The sequence below is a fragment of the Vanessa tameamea genome, chromosome 22 (genome assembly GCF_037043105.1).
Source record: "Vanessa tameamea isolate UH-Manoa-2023 chromosome 22, ilVanTame1 primary haplotype, whole genome shotgun sequence".
NCBI classification, from domain to species: Eukaryota; Metazoa; Arthropoda; class Insecta; order Lepidoptera; family Nymphalidae; genus Vanessa; species Vanessa tameamea.
In genome coordinates this window covers 3,229,657-3,247,801 of record NC_087330.1, presented here as the reverse complement: position 1 = coordinate 3,247,801, position 18,145 = coordinate 3,229,657, and the positions used below count along the sequence as shown (strand labels likewise).

Below are 18,145 nucleotides of genomic sequence, written 5' to 3'. Positions count from 1 at the left end.
GACACTTAAATATTTCACTTATTGTGCTAACATATTCAATGTCCACTAACTAAACTAATATTTATAAATAGAATTCATATCAAATCGAATATATTTTATACGTGTAGTTATATAACAGAGCGGTAAAGTCAAGTAATATACTTCTCGTTAGATAAAATATTAACATAGGATGATTCAACCGGTTCATCCCCCATACATCATTGTTATCAGCTCATATCCATAGAGCTGATTCATACATGTTCATTCCACGTCTATCATAATAGGGAAGTATGTGTTATAATATTAATGGGCTGCTCTTTCCCGTGGATTTACTCGCGTTGTAATTTGTATTTTTAAAAATTCTGATTGAATTAATAAAATAACGGAATTAGTCAAATATGTAGGTACGTAAAATTAATCTTGGTATAAGTTTTGGTAACTTGCATACACTTAATAATTTTTAAAAATAAAATGGTACTGGATGGTACAATTATAAAATATATCGAGGATAAAATTCTTCTCTTTGAAGTCGGCTAAAAGTACTGTTCTCGAAGTAATAACGTTTGTTTAACGGTAAGGACAAACATGCTTGACTAATTACACGACGACTGCCTCTAATAATCCCCACTGCAAGGCTCCGGATCTAATATATCACTGTGGGTAGAAATCCATCATGCTACGTCTGGGGTAGCGTAATGAGAATGTCTTGTGAGATTTTATTACGACCTTGAAGTTTTAACGTTTATATTGTAACACGCTCGCCTTCTACACAATTGTTAAAATCAAACATTGTATGAATAATTTACTTATTAATAAAACTCACTAAGGCAACCTCCAGCTACTTTAAAATACGTGCTATGTTCAAAAGTATGTTAAGGTATTTGACTAACGTTATAGTTCATTCTCATTGTATACATATCTACTTGGTGGTAGGGCTTTGTGCAAACCCGTCTCGGTAGGTACCACCCACTCATCAGATATTCTGCGCTCAAGCAACAATACTTGATATCGTTGTGTTCCGAAGGTGGTTTGAAGGGTGGGTGAGCCAGTGTAACTACAGGCACAAGGGACATAACATCTTAGTTCTCAAAGTTAGTGGCGCATTGGCGAAGTAAGGGATAGTTAATATTTCTAACAGCGCCAATGTCTACGGGCGGTGGTGACCACTTAACATCAGGTAGTTCATATGCCGGTCCGCCTACCTATTACCTAAAAAAAATACTACACAGCCTGCATCTTACAAACCGCACAACCTCTTACAAAAAATATTTTTTATCAACTATTCCAGCAATTCTAACAAATAATAATACTTTGCAGCAACAGTTTTGTTCCAGATTGAATAGTGATTGGACTAGTAGATATAATTAAATACACAAGGAACATAACGTCTTACAATATTTCTTACACTACAAGTGTGCCCGTGTCGAAGGTCAATAACCATCGTTCACTATCCGATGGCCATTGATGTATTCCTGCTATAAATAAAAACGACAAAAATCCCTTTTTATCTTTTCGAAATTCCAATCCAGTACCTCACGCTATGCGGCCGAATGAGCAAGCCTCTATTCCAATGAGGTCGCTCGACTACAAATAGCAGGGCTAAACTAATAATACCTTAAAATACCAAATACTAAAAACCGTTAAATCCTTTCCATAAACCAGGCAAATTTAGCTATTAATAAATGAAAAGTTTCGTAAACAATTTTTAATTTAAGTACCGATAAATTTATGAATTATTACATTGTTGTAAACAACCTTTTAAAACCGACCGTAAATGTTTTTTTATGAAATCATAAAATTAGTTCAGCGTGAAATATTCAAGTTTAACTCTCCATTGTTCTGCAATTTGTTTAGAAATCTCTAAATAAATTGCATAGCGGTTAAAGTATATTTTTTTTACCGAGAAAAAACAAATCAATTTGCTAGAATCCGCAGTAAATTGTTTTCACTAACAGAAGTTTTTTTTAGTCGAGCAACATTATTTCGTAGGTTTAGACAGTAAATACGTAGTTAATAGTTTAAGTTTATATGTTTACGTCGACTTTAATGGCCTTAACGGTTGTATTTAAAGATTTAAACTGTAATGGTTCTTAATTCTCAGTCCCATCTACTTAATAACATATTACAAAAAAAAAAAAAAAATGTTTACGAATTATTTATGGAATGAAGATAAACACTGATACAATGGGCCGACGGCCCAGGTGGGCAAATTTGGGATGGAACCGAAGTCTGATATCTACTGCCTCCCGTGCTGTACCATAGGCATAACATTACGCTCTGAATTCCATTTACGCTCGGTATTATTATTATTCTATCAGCGGTAACTAGATGGTTAGGGCAGGGTCGGCCCTAACCTGTTATCCAGATAAGGGACGGTTATCCAGAATAGGGACTTGTCGTGTGATATTATTTTAACATGATAAAGAAGTCGGAGTAGGCCCCGTATTTATTTCCGTTACCGAAAGAAGACTTTTTTTATCCATTCAACCCTAACAGACTGTTATTAAACTTCATTAATTCCGGAAAAAAAACTAGATTCTTAAGTCTTTTTATAACCTGCTCATTTGAAAATAAATAAAAAAACATACTCGTATTAATATATATTTTTTATTTAAAAGAATACATTTTATACGATAGACATATCTTGTGACAATTCAATTGAATTCTTCGAACCGGGCAACACTCGAATAATTTCAAAATTCAACATTATGTTCTACTTTCTTCGTTCCGTCGTACAATCCTGCAACTAAAGATTCGTATCACGTTTTCTTTCCTATTTCACTCCATATTTCAAACGCGATGCACCAATAAAGCTACCTTAATGTCTGTGTCCAAGTTACGAACTGCACAAAAAATGTCCAACTGAGAAAATAAGAAAATAGAAATACAATAGTATACTCGTTTGTTATATAATAGGATACGTAAGTTGTAATTTCGTGAGTTGAAACATAATACATAGCTACTCAATTGAGTAATCATAAATAAGCTTACTTACACGCCGCAGTTATTAGACCTCTGATGTTGAGAATAATGTTTTGAAAAATATTCCACAAAATATCTAATCAAAATTCGAGTAACAATGGATATTACAACAGACTTTTTTATATATGTCGAAGTGCTTTAAAATTTTAATATTTTAAAGATATTGATAATTGAGTAAGTTAGATACATTCGGAACATAAACAATAACGAAACGACTATATAGTACTATTGATAGTTGAGTGTTACATTACAAAATAATTATGTATTTATTTATAATAGGCAGACGAATGAGCAAATGGACCACCTGGTGAGTGCTTTCGTCATCACCAGTTTGCACTTCAGACGATATGTCTCTTATGTCTGTATTCCTAAAGGCTTTACACTCTGTAAAAGTAAATAAATATTTTGCAGTCCGTCTGTGGGCTTGAACGGTATGATATAACACAAATTAAAATTAGTTTAACGGCAAAGTGATTCAAAGAAACTATGCAATAACCAATATTTATTACTAAGAAATTATAATAATAATGATCAATTACCCAATTAACATAAAGGTATCTGAGATGACGATTCAATAGTGCTTTCTTAATACGGTAAATATTTATTTGGTTTACGGTTAACATACGCCAAAAAAATTTATTGCGGTTCGATTCTCTTTGCGATATGGTTCAATACGTATATTTTGTAAATATGTAAATAGATTTTTCTGAATCTGCGGCAGAAAATTCTCGAACATGAAAGCGCAACGTGAACTCGACCTTGAGCTCTATAGGTCCGTAGCGTGTTCTTAAATGCACTCCGCAGCGACCGCACTGCAGCCACTTCAGCACGCCCGCCGCCCGCCGCCCGCCCTACAGCCTTCGATTGGAAACACTCGTATCGAAGCTCTTAGTCGACGCGATTTGTGATTAGTTTAATCTTATCAACTCTCTCCTTTATTAGTATACGTCGTCCTAATTAAAAACACGGCTTTCATCATACAATTTAAATATAATTTAATAAGAAAACATAAGTTTAAATAAAAAACTGTCATGAGAAACAAAGCCCTCATATCTCTTAATTATATAAATATTTATATTGAACTAACTTTAATAGATAAAGGTTTATAACACAGAAGAAATCTTATTTTATTTTATTGTCAGACAGTTGCAATTTTTCTCCGTCGGCGTAAATCTGCGCAAGAGATCTTATATTGTTTGTGCATAGACAGATGCGCAAGCACTCCTCAAACTCAGTCCGATGCGTCGACAATGCGATACAGCTGACGAAGAGTTCAAACTTTCCTAGGCACAGTCGTCTAACATTTCCAATAACCTTCCTCCGCGCTATTACTGAGAAATCTGCGGTTTGAAAAAAGAACATCTCCGCGGACGAGCTGGCTAGACCTAAAACTACCGAGATAGTAACATAATGTAATTATACACTTGTCGTGCCTATAATTACATATTACAAATGTTAAATCGTGTTGTATAAAAGCATTATAAGAATGCCTCAATTCCTGTATTAAAGAATCCCCTGTCTGAGGTAATATTTCCTTGCGTGTCGATAATTGGTTCGCCAATGGCGTTATTAATCACTCCTTCCTTGCACAATTTATGTATAATATTCATTTAATTGTACACTTTTAGTAGTTTTAATACGTTTTTATTAATTTATAGTGGTGATAAATATCACAAGCGCTATGGATAATATATTTAATGTTTGCATGCATGTAGCATGTTACATGCATGTTTTAAATCGATTAAAATCAAACTATACATTATTAATATTAAAAACGAACAATTGAGACGTCAAAAATATATAATATATCATTAAATTGAATCTTCACTTGTTTGTAAGTACGGGTAGGTAAAATAAAAAGGGAAAATTACTGGAGATGTTATGAAACGCATTTTCAATTCTTGTCGAAGAATAATTTTAAGCCACTTGTATCCAAGGTCCTGGTCTTCTTAAGACATCACTAACTCAGCGGGAGATAGAACGCAAGCGACTCACCACTAGCATCCATTTTCAATACCCTCACTCTTACGATCCGATGCAGCAGCAATCCGACTCAACCGAAGGGGTGTGAGGCACACGATCAACAGCGCTGATAATTTCCAAACTCCAAGTTAGATTTGCTAAACAAACAATTATTAAATATTTATTGGCCTGAAAGAAATATATCTATTTGCTCAAAATATATAATATTGATTAAGAAAAAAAACCATACCGAATAAGATTTATTTGTACATATTCTAAGATATAATAATTGAGGCTTAACAAAAACTAATAACTGTTTTTGCAATAGTAACAACTAGACAACAAGATTTACGGTAAGTCATCCATTGTGTTGTTCATTTACTTTCTCTTAGGGATGTATAATGATATACGCCAAATTATATACCATATAAATTCCTTATGTAATATTTAGGATTATTTTTGTTTCATTACGCCCGTTCATATACGATTATAAATCTAGTGACTGGTATATGTTACGTTACATTTCAACCCATTGTAATAAGAGAGACAAACATTTCATTAATAACAAATATTAACAAATCATTACCAATAAAAGTTTTCAATGATCGATTAACATATAAAAAAGTATGAAGCGTATTGCCATGATTCAATGAATTCCCATCTTTATTCTGAAGATTCAAAAAATAGACGCTGGTATTAGTAGTACATGATTCAAATTCCTAAAATGGAAACCTACGAAGTATTATAATAAAATTTTATAGGACGTAAAACCAATAGCAGATCAGTTTCAAGTAGATGAATATATAGATACCTATTTCTATATAGGTACATATTATATTGAATAAACAAAATATCTACACTTATCCTAGTTGCGAAATAAAAAAGCTACTCCAACCTTCATAAACAATTCACTAAGCGCTTTACTAGTAGCTTAGCAATATAAACAGTCTAAGAACTGGATTACGAAAAGCGAGAACGTCGACCAATAAAGACGTCTCGGGGGCAAGAGACGAAGGGAGAGATGAGAACATGTCTAGCGCTAATCGAAGAAAATGTGGTGAAATGCTCCTTTGATTAGGATTCATTGCCTCTTTGTACGCATTGCGGTCTCTGCTGGTTGAAATAACTTCGTGCTGTGTCCCGTTCGGTTACTCTAATGACAGACGGCTCTGATGCTTGTCTAACCAAACCAAAACACCGTTATCGTAGCGCAACGTGTTCGCTACTTGTGCTGCACCCAAGCACGAAATGTTCAATATTGAATATTTAGTTATGCCTGATTAAATAAATTTATATTAGATTTAAAACTATTGTTAAATTTTAAAGTTACTATATTTTGAAGGTCCCATTGCTCGGTTTCAGGTTTCCTTTATTTTTGAGGTGAAACTATGCAGCTTATAACTACCACGCTGCTCTAAGGCCGATTGGTGAATTCATATGCGGTAGCTTTGCATTCGACACACGTAGATTTCCTCACGATGTTATTCTTCAAGTTAACTTTTCTTTTTTTAAATATTTTAACCGATCACATATGTAAGTCAAATCTTCGAAACTAGCAGTACTGTTTGAGTGAGAACTAAATCGCTACCGGGTGTAGTGTATGTATGTACGTGTGTGACATAACGTGTAATTAAAAGAAATAATAGTACTGGCGCCGTGCCAGGCCTTGTCTAAAACTACATGTATTCAAAGGGCTCGCCTCAATACACATCTAAAAATAAACGTCTCTATGCTTCCTCTAAAACAGATATCTTCAGTGATGCATCGCTTGTATAGTTCATTTAGTGATTTATACGTAACACATACTTCGTGTATAATGGGACAGTATTATACAATTCATTATACAATAAAAGATTGTGTAATGGTAGCACTAAGCAATCGATGTATAGCCTATTCTAATCGAAGTACGAATAAAGGTATACGAACTTTAAATTAACGTATTTCATGCGATTTACTAATAGCTCGGCTATATCTTTCAGTTAAGAGTGAGTTTATATGAGTAGTAAATATGAGTTTAAGATTAATATATTTTTATTTATAATACAACACTTAACTACTTATTTCCACTTTAACGTTCAACAGGCTATTTTTCGCAAATCCATAAAATTAATATCATAGACTAATCAAGCTCCCAACCATCACCTCAATACGCCGTCGAATGTTGTTTATTTGGGTTCCTTTTGTGGTTGGAATATACTATAGGTAAATTACAAAATTATGGCATTTTTGCATATTTTGCTTGTATTGATATACATAGTTTCCTGTATACGACAATTGTTTTAAAAATGCAAGTGAACTTGGAATAGAATGTAGATCGACTAGGGACGTAACACATCGAACTGATTGTTATTGAAGGAATAACAAAATATTAAAGACGAAATACACATTAAAAAAAAAAGTTAGTATCTATATATTTTCCGATTTCTATAATAATATATATTGCTCGTTTTTGGTGAGAGTCGCCAAGATTTGGAACGAACTGCCTGGGTCAATTTTTCCTGATAAGTTGAGAGTTTCCTTTAAGAGTAGAGTGAACAGGTTTCTTTTGGATCGGCGGGTACCACCTTCGTCTTCATCTACACTTTCCATCAGGTGAGATGGAAGACAAAAGGTTATTCCATTACAACAATATAAAAAAAAAATAGAATGTATGTTACACGCGCCACGTACTGCCACGGTGGAGAGATGGCATGACGGAATAAGATAGCATGGTGCCGTTTGTCGTCATGGCATACGAGTCAGTTTTATAAGGCACACCACGAGAATAATTTCGCATAATGCAAGCCGTGTAATAAGGTATTATAATAAAGTCTTCCTGGACGAATTTTGCCGGTGCCCAATTACTGTCATGGTACGTCGGAATGGAAATCCGACAGGACCGGACAGAACTCAGTAACAGAACGATCACGTTATACATGTTTTTCAAGACGGTTGAGTGAAATATTACCATATGGCCGCTATTGAGAATGTTTTGACAGAAAAAAAAACAATAACTTTGATAATGATTCTGGCTCGATGGTTCTGGCTGATGTTGGCTCGATTCAGAACCTCAAAATCTGCAGACTGATTTAAATTAAACTAATTCTGCGGATAGCAAAATTTTCAACAGGACAGGGACAGACCTTAAGCCAACAGTGGTTATTTCATTTAAGCGTAATTTTTTTCCAAATGTTCTTTGAAAAATACGACGAAGACATTGTCCTACTAAACGTCTCTAACGAGTAAATTCTATTTTTAAATTCTAACTACACATTCGAAATTCTGACATAATTTCAATACAATAAATCATTGAAATTCAATAAGCAAATTCTATGAATTCCTATTTACTTGGAAATGTAATTCGATCGAGAGTAATATTTTATCTTGAAATATGTTGCAACATTCCCGCCACTCTTTTCAACTTTTAAGTATTTATTTTAAGGTATTGGTTTCTAACGGTATTATTGTAACAATTTTCAAATCATAATTAATATTTTGCTATTTAAAAGAGTAAAATAGCCTGCCAATATGCCACTGTTGGGTTAAGGCCTCCCGTTGAGAAGGTTTGCATACAAATTTCCTTACGATGTTCTCCGTCACGCATCAAACCAATTGTAAACACAAAGTTTCACCTAAAAATTCAATGTTGATTCACCGTTATAAACCCACGATCTTAAGATTCACGGATTGCCTATATTATTTGTAAGTATATTTTTGATGAATACTCATTTAAATAATTATGCAATTGTATGAGAAATAAAATATTTTAGTTCCTGATCAGAATAGTTCGGATATCTGTAACTGGTTTGGCAAGATCAACGGTTGCCTGGGGATATTGTTTAGTTACAATTCTGCCATTATATATTACGCAATAATATTACGTGGTAGATGACTATAGATTTCTTCGTCGAATTGTTCATAAAGCTCGTTCTGAGTCAATTATTTTGATCAGAATAAAATTAATGCTATGACGATTTTATTAACAAAAACTATTAAAGTGTTGAGCTTTAGATACAAATTAACCGTCAATGAAAAATTCAGTAATAGGTGAAACAATTAAACTTTGTATTTTTCAGAAGTGTTTGTAATTTGTAATATTAATGATTACACTTTTACTTCTCATTTTAAGGTATCCGAAGCTTCGTCTTAAGTATAAATGATATAACATCCTAACATTTTTATCGTAAGTTTTTAGTAATTAAGACCTAATTAAGTATTCAGTAAACGGGATTATATTTATTTTGAATTAAATAAATGTGCAAAAAAAGTAAATAAATCTGTTCTTTGTGTATCTGAAAGGAGAAGTTACTAAAATAATTAAAACCCACCCATATCGATTTGCTATTGAAATCATTTTATATACATATGTAGGATTATTAAAAATTTTAATTTTCTAGAACAATACATCTGTTTAAATTCAAGCATTAAAATCTGTAAAACAATATGAAAAGTAAATTAAATCAATTGATAGTTTATTTACGCTTGTGAAAAATATGTAGGTCCTAAAATTAAATCTCGTTTTTTTTACCAACATTTGTGCAAATATTATTTGCCAATATTTGATCATTATAAACAAATAACTAAAAATAATCGAACCAGATACTGATATTGGAACAATGAAAGAAGAATCGGTAAATACAGAAGCATTGGAGCATAATAAAAACGATCTCTGTTAATGATCGAGGATAATAATATTCCTATTAATATTATTTAGATCGTTTCCTCATATCCGCTTAGATAGGTGTTCTCTTGGGCATTTCTGACAAGGACCTGACATGCGTAAGCCTGGATCTTAAGTGATATAATGCTTGTTCTTGCCTATGTAACTAAATGTGCGATTAAGTTGTGAAGGATTTTGTTGACAGATAAATTGAACTAAGATTCAAGGCTGGCTACTAATAAGAGCTTTGAGCAGATATTATGTCCATCTAATTTATGGACGGTTTCTCTGTTTTGATCAAAGCTTCGTCGTACAAGGAGGTCTATATTACGAGGGTTATTAAATTAAGGTATTATCTGTATGAGTGATTTGATAATGATGAATATACTTAGATTGTCTCATTAGCTATGTGACTCTGGCGGTATAAATACGATTTACAATTTGGTTCAACTATCATCACTAGTATTCCGTATATCGTTGGAGGAAGATGACCAGAATGAATGCACGAGTCGTGGACGTAAATTTTACTAAAATTAAAAAACAGGCTAGTGTTTTTAATATTATTAAATATTATATAATTTAAAAAAGGATTAAGAAAGGATTTATGATTTTTATCCTAAATCACATCGTTTATTTTTTTGGGATATTCGTTACGTTATCAAGGTTTTGAATATTTACAAACTTGTGTCTTGTGCTCCGGCTCTATGGGTGTGCAGGGCACAGAATATTCATAAATTTCGGTTTGAGTGAACACTGTAATTATGAAATAGTTAAATAATCTGATAGATATTTTCTGAAAAAAAAAAACACTTCAAAACTCCATATTTTTTCATCATACATTTAGTTAAATTCTAAATTAATTTACTGTTTTGAATGAATACAGACATAACTTCGGTGTGTTATAACAACCTAGAGAATAATAACGTACGAAGTAAAACGATTATTAATTTGTCAATTATGTCAAAAGCACTCGCTGCAGTGGATTGAACAAGTACATCCATTACGTCATCATCATGTACCACGTTATGTTCTGCTTTGGACGGCCGCTGATTATGGTTATCCTTTGTATATTGAATAAAATGTGTATGTAAATCAACATTTGAAATTATCGCTACAGTTCATGACCGCATGAAACAGTGGTTCTATCAATGATAGCAACTCGTTTATAATATTTTTGTTTTTAAATTAGTGTCCAAAAATTGAATTATTGTTAAATGTAAAATGTTATTAAATGTAAGTGTTATTGTAAAATGTTATTATTATATTCATATGTATATATAATTAGTAAAAGCTTGCGATATATCAAATCGTTTATAATGATGTTATGAGTTGGGATCCATTAGAACCGAAACTCAGAAGAACATGATATAAATTGTTAAGGGGCCCTCAATATTTATGCTGTTACTGGCGGTACGGCTCACATTGAGGGCCTCGTGAGGTAAGGGGACGCGACCACAATCGGCAAAATCTGACAAAAAGTGGTAGTCGGAAAAAAAAGGCCCTTTGCCAAGGCTCCATATTCCCGCGTGCACTATGATCCCGGAATAGGTAAGGCCTGGCAAATATAGCACATGCATATTGGGTGAAGCTTGCTCGAATTTAAGCATGATATTCATTAGACCTTCTCCATGCCTTCTAAGAAGTTAGTATGTACATATGAAGTCATCCATAATTAATCTCCAACGATGAGATGGAAACCTTCGCTATTGTATATTATCCCACGTAGCAGAGCTGAGGAGGCAATTAATAAAGTAGAATTTATTGGGCAATACAATCAACGGTGTTTATGGCTTCAGTTATTATATGAAATTGCTCTCTTGGGTCGTGACCACACAAAAGCCCGTGAACCGCTTTTTAACGTTACCTAATGAATTTTTGATCAACGTAATATTTCATAGCGACGCTGGAAAATGTGAAATTTTTAAATTATTACTAAAAATAATATTGAAAATTATTTTTACAAGTGTAGAAATACTTAGAATAGTAGTAAGATGCCTGCAGATCGTTGTAAATGTCTCTCTGAATATGCGGCTTGCTCGTGAAGTCGGTTGTTCAGTGTCCGCTCTCGGCAGACTTATTTCAATCTTTGTTCCCTCGTTGTACTGCGGGCAAATTATTCCAGTATGAATCCTAAGTAGGCCGCTTCAACAAACACCATAAACACAATATGGTCTTCGTCATTTATATACATTCAGCTGTAGACTTTCTGATCCAACATCTGAATATGAGAATAGATCGACTAAAAAACTTAAACTATGAGAAATTAAAGTACCTTAGTAGATTTGTAGATAATATTATATTAAAATTAACATAGTAATGGCAGGTAATAATGAAAATAAAAAGTACAATTACAATTCATAAAATTGATCTAATGGAGGTTATACTACTCGTTCCATTATAATTTCAGAGTCAGGGTGAGCCAAACTGGCTCAGTGTGGAAGTGGGTCAGAGTAGGGTTGTTATGCGGAGAGAAATATGAAGTCTCGTCAAAACACCAATTCTCTCACTAATAATACAATGTAAAGCGTGACTTGGTCCCTTTATTAAAGGCAATGGTTTTGTTGTTGTATATTTAATAGCAAATATGTTTTATACATAGATATTTCAGTTATTCTGAAAAATATTAATTAGCGTTACTATTTAATACTATAATTCGCTCAGTGGTCGAAATTCGACCATTATTATTATTATTAAAATTTGATTGATTAAATTTGAGGGAAACGTATATGAATTTTTCTACTCTTATATCCAGAACTCTTTCATTTATAACTGAAGCTCGTTAATAGATACCAAACGAAAAAACAAATGATAATTGGACAAACAGATAAGAAAGCACGGTTCAGTACTAACTGTATTTTCTTGGTTTATAATGATAATGTATAAAATTAATTTATAAAAATTTGAAGGACTGCATTGGAACGTGAAGATGAAGCAGTATCAATAGGTTTTGGCGTACAAAAGCTAACACTGCTTTGAATATTTTTAATCAACGCACAGTTTAAGCTATAGCGCACAGGAACTTGAAATTTGGAGCAGATATTGGATTCGTAGTGTAATTCCAAGTTTAGGTAGGGCGCTTCTCTCTCAATCTTCAAATACTTCAAATCAACCAATTTATAGTGCCATTATTTTAAACATCAAGTTTAATAAATACGATCATAAATATTTCTTAAATTAGACCGAACTTGTTTATAAATTATCAGAAAATCAACGTTACATCCATTACCTTAAGTAGTAATGTTTTTTTTTTCAAACATTTGGCAACCCTACCAGCTAACTGTGCCAAACTTATCGATTTTGAACGCCGCCAATAAGTGAAATGTGTAAAGGCCGTAAAATTGTTGTAGCCGTCAGCCGTGCTGCCGCGCGCCTTTCTCGTTCGACCGCCGCTCGTTACGCTGGTGCGCGCTGCTATTTGGCACTCCGTCATCAATGCAAATTTATAAAATAACTAGCTGTTGCCCGCGACTTTGCTCGCGTCGAAGTTGAATATATTTACAGATTAACTTGAAATATTACGTTAATTTAAGACCTCTTTGTATACCACATTGATGTGTATTTCACCCCTTAGGGTAGGATATCCAGAAACGCTTAAATATGTGTCTTCTAATTTTTAATCAGTAGCCCAAATATAATGTTTCATGTTTCTAACTTAAAAAATGACGACTTCCGTACAAACTTTCAACACCTATTTCCCCCTTAGAAGTAGAAGTTCCAAAATTCCTTCCTTAGTGGGTGTCTACTCAATAAAACGATCCTACTCACCAAATTTCATTGCCCTAACTTTAATAGTTGTAGACTGATTTATCACGCTCAGCAGTGATGAATCAGTCAGTCATGACATGTTATTTTATAAGTGTAGACAAAGATAAGATTGGTAAAATTATTAATTATAATAAAAGTATTGGAAGAAATCAAAATGAAAAAATAAACTTTATACAAGTAGGCTTTTACAAGCACTTTCGAATCGTCATTTTACAAACTATACTAAGTGAAGCTACCACCTGTTCGGAATGTAGATTCTACCGAGAATAACCGTCATGAAACTCAGTAGACGTATTTCCAACATTCAAAATACAAAGTTATGTTAGCCAAATACAATTATATATTATATACATAATATATCCTGCCTGGAAGTCAGCAAGTGTTAGCTCCACGCCTTTCTATCATCTATATAATCCTACATTTAATATGAATAATATGCTTTTTTATTAATGTATTTATTTCAAATGATATGTATTTATGAATCGGTAAAGTTAATCAAATTAGCCATTATCAGAATCCACAACTTTTGTCAATAACGTGAGGACACGGAGAATGTCATACCAAATTAGTAACCAGAAATGTCTGCTTTTAACTGTCAAAACTAATTGGATTTAGATTTCAATAGTCAGCATTTAACTTATGAGACGACTTTGACCTTTGCTTTTCTGAAATCATCAATAAACTAGAACATCGCTTTGATGACGTCACTGTACAGTTACGTATTTGAAGTCACTACTTATAGCTTATTTAGAATAATCAATAGTTACTTAAAAATATGTGTATTGAGTCATCTTGAAACATACCATCATAATAATAAACAAACTTATAGGTTGTTCGTATTTTATTATAATAAATATGATCTATCGTTATTTTAAATAACGCTAAAATATTAATGTGTTATTTATCATCAAATAGAGTACGATTTAATTATCTTCAAGGCTAATCAAACCTGACACGCTTTAAATTTCCCCCAACCTCAATGCAACAACAAATATTATTGGCCGACTTACTGACTTTCAAGGCTTTTAGTTGGTCCCATGAGGATTAATTCAGAGAAATGTTGGAAAATATATTACGTCGTAATCATTGGGTGAATTATGAGTTCCGAAAAACAGGATTCGGGGCAATAGGTGTTAAGACACGCCTTGATTTACGACGGCACAAAACGCCTCGAGATACCATATATTCGGTACTTATTTCTCATTAGGTGAATCATTTTCAGACATCGATATTTTCCGTTATTTATATTCGAGAAACCCACATAGGTTTTCCCTTTGTTAAAAATAATAGCAGTACTTATATTTTATGGTAAGATAAATATCATCTTTATCTTTAAAAAAAAAGTCCCTACAATAGCTGTTCTAGAAATTTCTTCGTCGATATTTTAATTTTATATAAGAGGCTTCAGCTTACGATTCAATGCAGCTTTCATTTGCCATGAAACGTGATTATCTAGTCGCGTGCGCTAACTCGAAGAGTCTTTTGTTATCGACCATATCCAGGAATGGAAGAAATAACTCCGATGAATAGGGCTTTTGCATTGCAAAAGATGAGATCTAATTATCTTGATAAAATACTTCGAAGTTAAATAAAACCGACGAGTACTTTACCATTGTACATGAGAAAACCACGGGAATGAGTAAAATAGCATTCCTGAATCCATATTAAAATTAACAAATATTATGGTTAGGTATCGCAAATAAAATGGTATTTTTAATTAGATTCCTCTTTACCTACAATCCACATACCAGATTAGCTCTATTCAGAAGTTCGTCTCAAAACACGAGGAAGTTATTTAGATGTTTCTTGATTTTCTGTTTGGAGACTCGACCGCTGGCTCTCTGCCAGCGAGGTGCATTACCGAACTTTGTACGCTTTAGATAATTCAGCGGACACAGACTTAGTTAGCACATCTGTTGTAGTCACGCTGACAACAGCTGTATTCATTTGAAAACCTCTAACTAATACGCCTAATGTGCATGTACATTTATCGTAACGTGTGGTTTCGGTAGAGTAGAATAAATAAATAAATCCAACTACAATGGATTTCGTTAGTGGCAGAGCTGACTAAGGGAGTTTTTGGTAAGTGCAATCGAGCAGGTCAATGCCAGGGCCACTTGCATGGTGGTAGGAAATGATATTCGGCCGTAAAAGTCTGCCAAATCGATATCGCTTTTCCACAATGGGTCGACATGAAATCGCACGACGACGATGATGATGATGAATAATTAATTAGTATCTTGTACATTGTTGTCTCTTTTTATTAACGCTATTATAGTCTGTAATTCATTTTGTAACGTGCATGTGTCGGATGAAAATCTGCCACTTGTATTGGAAAAGCATGTTGGAATAATATCAGTTTTTCGTCATAAAGGAGTGGGAATGTATATACTAGTTAATGTATAAAAAAATTCACATAACACACAAGGACGGTTTATAATAATATACAAGAAACCCTACATTTTCAAATATATTTTGTAATGTGGCAACAAAAGAATTGAATTTATCCCTATACACCGTCAATATTTTTTACCTCTGTTATCACCGTCACTGCCGATAGTTACGTGGTTGTTTATCGGAAGTGACGCGTTTTCCTCTTCCTCAAACTATTTATCTCAAGGTGTTTTACTAAATTTTTAAAATATGCAAATGCAAATACGTTGACATTGCGTTAAATTTTTATCGTGTTTGTTAACACAATTATAAAACAGAGGTCACGATAGCTGTGTTTTTGTTTTTTTTTTTTTTGCGATTAATTTAACTGCGATTGTATATTAATTACAGTTTCAAATATTATCAAAACATACAAAAATTGATTAAAATTATATAATCTTTCATATTTTTAAGAGTTATTTTAATATATATTCAAATCGCGTATGTATTTTTGATTACTGACAAACGCATATTTAAACTGAATTAGTGTGTTTTGCATATCTACCAAAAAGTAAAGAATCTTCTATATTTCTAGCGTTTCAATATTCTGCTATTTATATCAGATTTAGCATGTTAGATATATATATTTTTTTACGCGGAACTGACTGGTTCGTCTGACCTCCACATCCCTTTATGGAAACCCGTATCGAATCGTAATTGTAGAATAATTTTCCTATTTAGCTTTAATGATTATTATAAGATGTTGGTGATAACAGCCGCGATTGAAGTGCTCTCGAGGCGGTTAGGTAATTGAGATATTTATATTCATACCAAATATACTTATTAAATGATGAGATTTGTTATAAATGTTGTCTGATTTTATAATTAACTACTTGTCCCATTTAATAATAATAGTCAGGTGTTAGGTATAAAGAGTAACCTTCCTATATATAGTAAATATATCCTTCCTTGGTGTTCAAGCTTGCTGCATAACAAATTTCATCAAATTCGGTTCAGTGGCTTAGCCGTAACAGCGTAACAGACAGAGTTACTTTTGCATTTACAATATTAGTATTAGAATTATATCTATAGGTAAAGGTTTTGCGTTTTTAGTGTCTTTTATTTCAATACTAACGAACCGACCCGGCTTCGCACGGTTTCAATGCTGATACTAAATGGATGTTATATACAAAAGCTTTTTTGTCATTAGACAATACGAATCGCTATTTGATATATATTAGAAACCTCTAAAATTATCAGTGTTTCTCTACTGTATTGTGCATGTAAAACTTCCTCTTGAATCACTCTACTTACAAAAAAAACGCATCAAAATCTGTTATGTAGTGATCTAAGCATACACAGGGACAGACAGACAGCGGTAAGCGACTTTGTTTTATACTATATAATAATAATGATTAACTTCTTCGTGAATTTATGTTTGTTCAAAAGGTTTAATTTTATTACAACAATGTATCAAATTAATAGCAATAATCTTATTATGATTTTAAAGGCGCCAGAGTTCCTAATTAATTTATCACTAGTGATTTATATAGAAAGTGACTGAAGGCAGGAAATGCAAAGTGCTCTAAATAGATTTTGTTATCGCTTCGACGTGGGCGCGATGTTTGGTGACCGGCTCTGACTAACCTCTTATTGTTGTTTCTGTTGTTCTTGTGATAAAATATTCATATGAAAGTTATATAAATACACAGTTCAGTGTTAGTATCGTATCGTCTTTAAATAAGTTTTACGGTGATTTTTATTATATGATTTTAAACATAAATGTATTAGTTAAGATTAGAATGATATTGTGTGATTTTTTTTTTTCGTTTAGTATGTCCACGCTTAGTTTATTTTTTTTGTCGCTTTGGCGGGTTGCACTTAAATATATTTTTTTATTAGAAATTTATCCAATCCACGGTATACGATTTCTAAGCGATGAATGACAGCAATAACACAAAGGAAAATATGATTCTTTTTTTCACCGAGCGCCGTGATGCAAGAATAACAATGGTGGATGTGCCCGGACGGCGGGAAAAATGAAATATGGCCGCCGCAATACCGGGTCCCTTAGCGCCGGTAACGCAGACAACAAAGCTATTTTTAGTCGTTAAAATAACTACACGCAAGTACGAATTTTTCACCGAGCAACGAGAAAACTGCGGAATAAGCTATGGAAATAATACTTTATATTATTGTTATAGCGTCTTTTATACAGTTAATTTTTTTTATTTTTTTTTTATTATTATCTATACCTGCAAAGTTTTTGTCATTCCATATTTTGTCATACTTATATAAATATAATATGAGTATAAAGAGATAAGACAAAAAGCCGGGGTTTTATTGAATAGTTTAAAAAAAAGTCATGCGTATAATTTCAATGTTGTGAATGTTATTTTTAAAGTATAATTGTTTTTGGAAATAAGTAAAGTATTTGGACATATT

At 32.8% G+C, this 18,145-nt stretch overlaps 1 protein-coding gene across 2 annotated transcripts in view; it reads left to right on the top strand.

The window, feature by feature from the left end:
* The window catches only part of LOC113393618 (ubiquitin-like protein 3), a 150,938-nt gene that overhangs the window by 113,730 nt on the left and 19,063 nt on the right, over window positions 1-18,145 (top strand). The window lies entirely within an intron of this gene.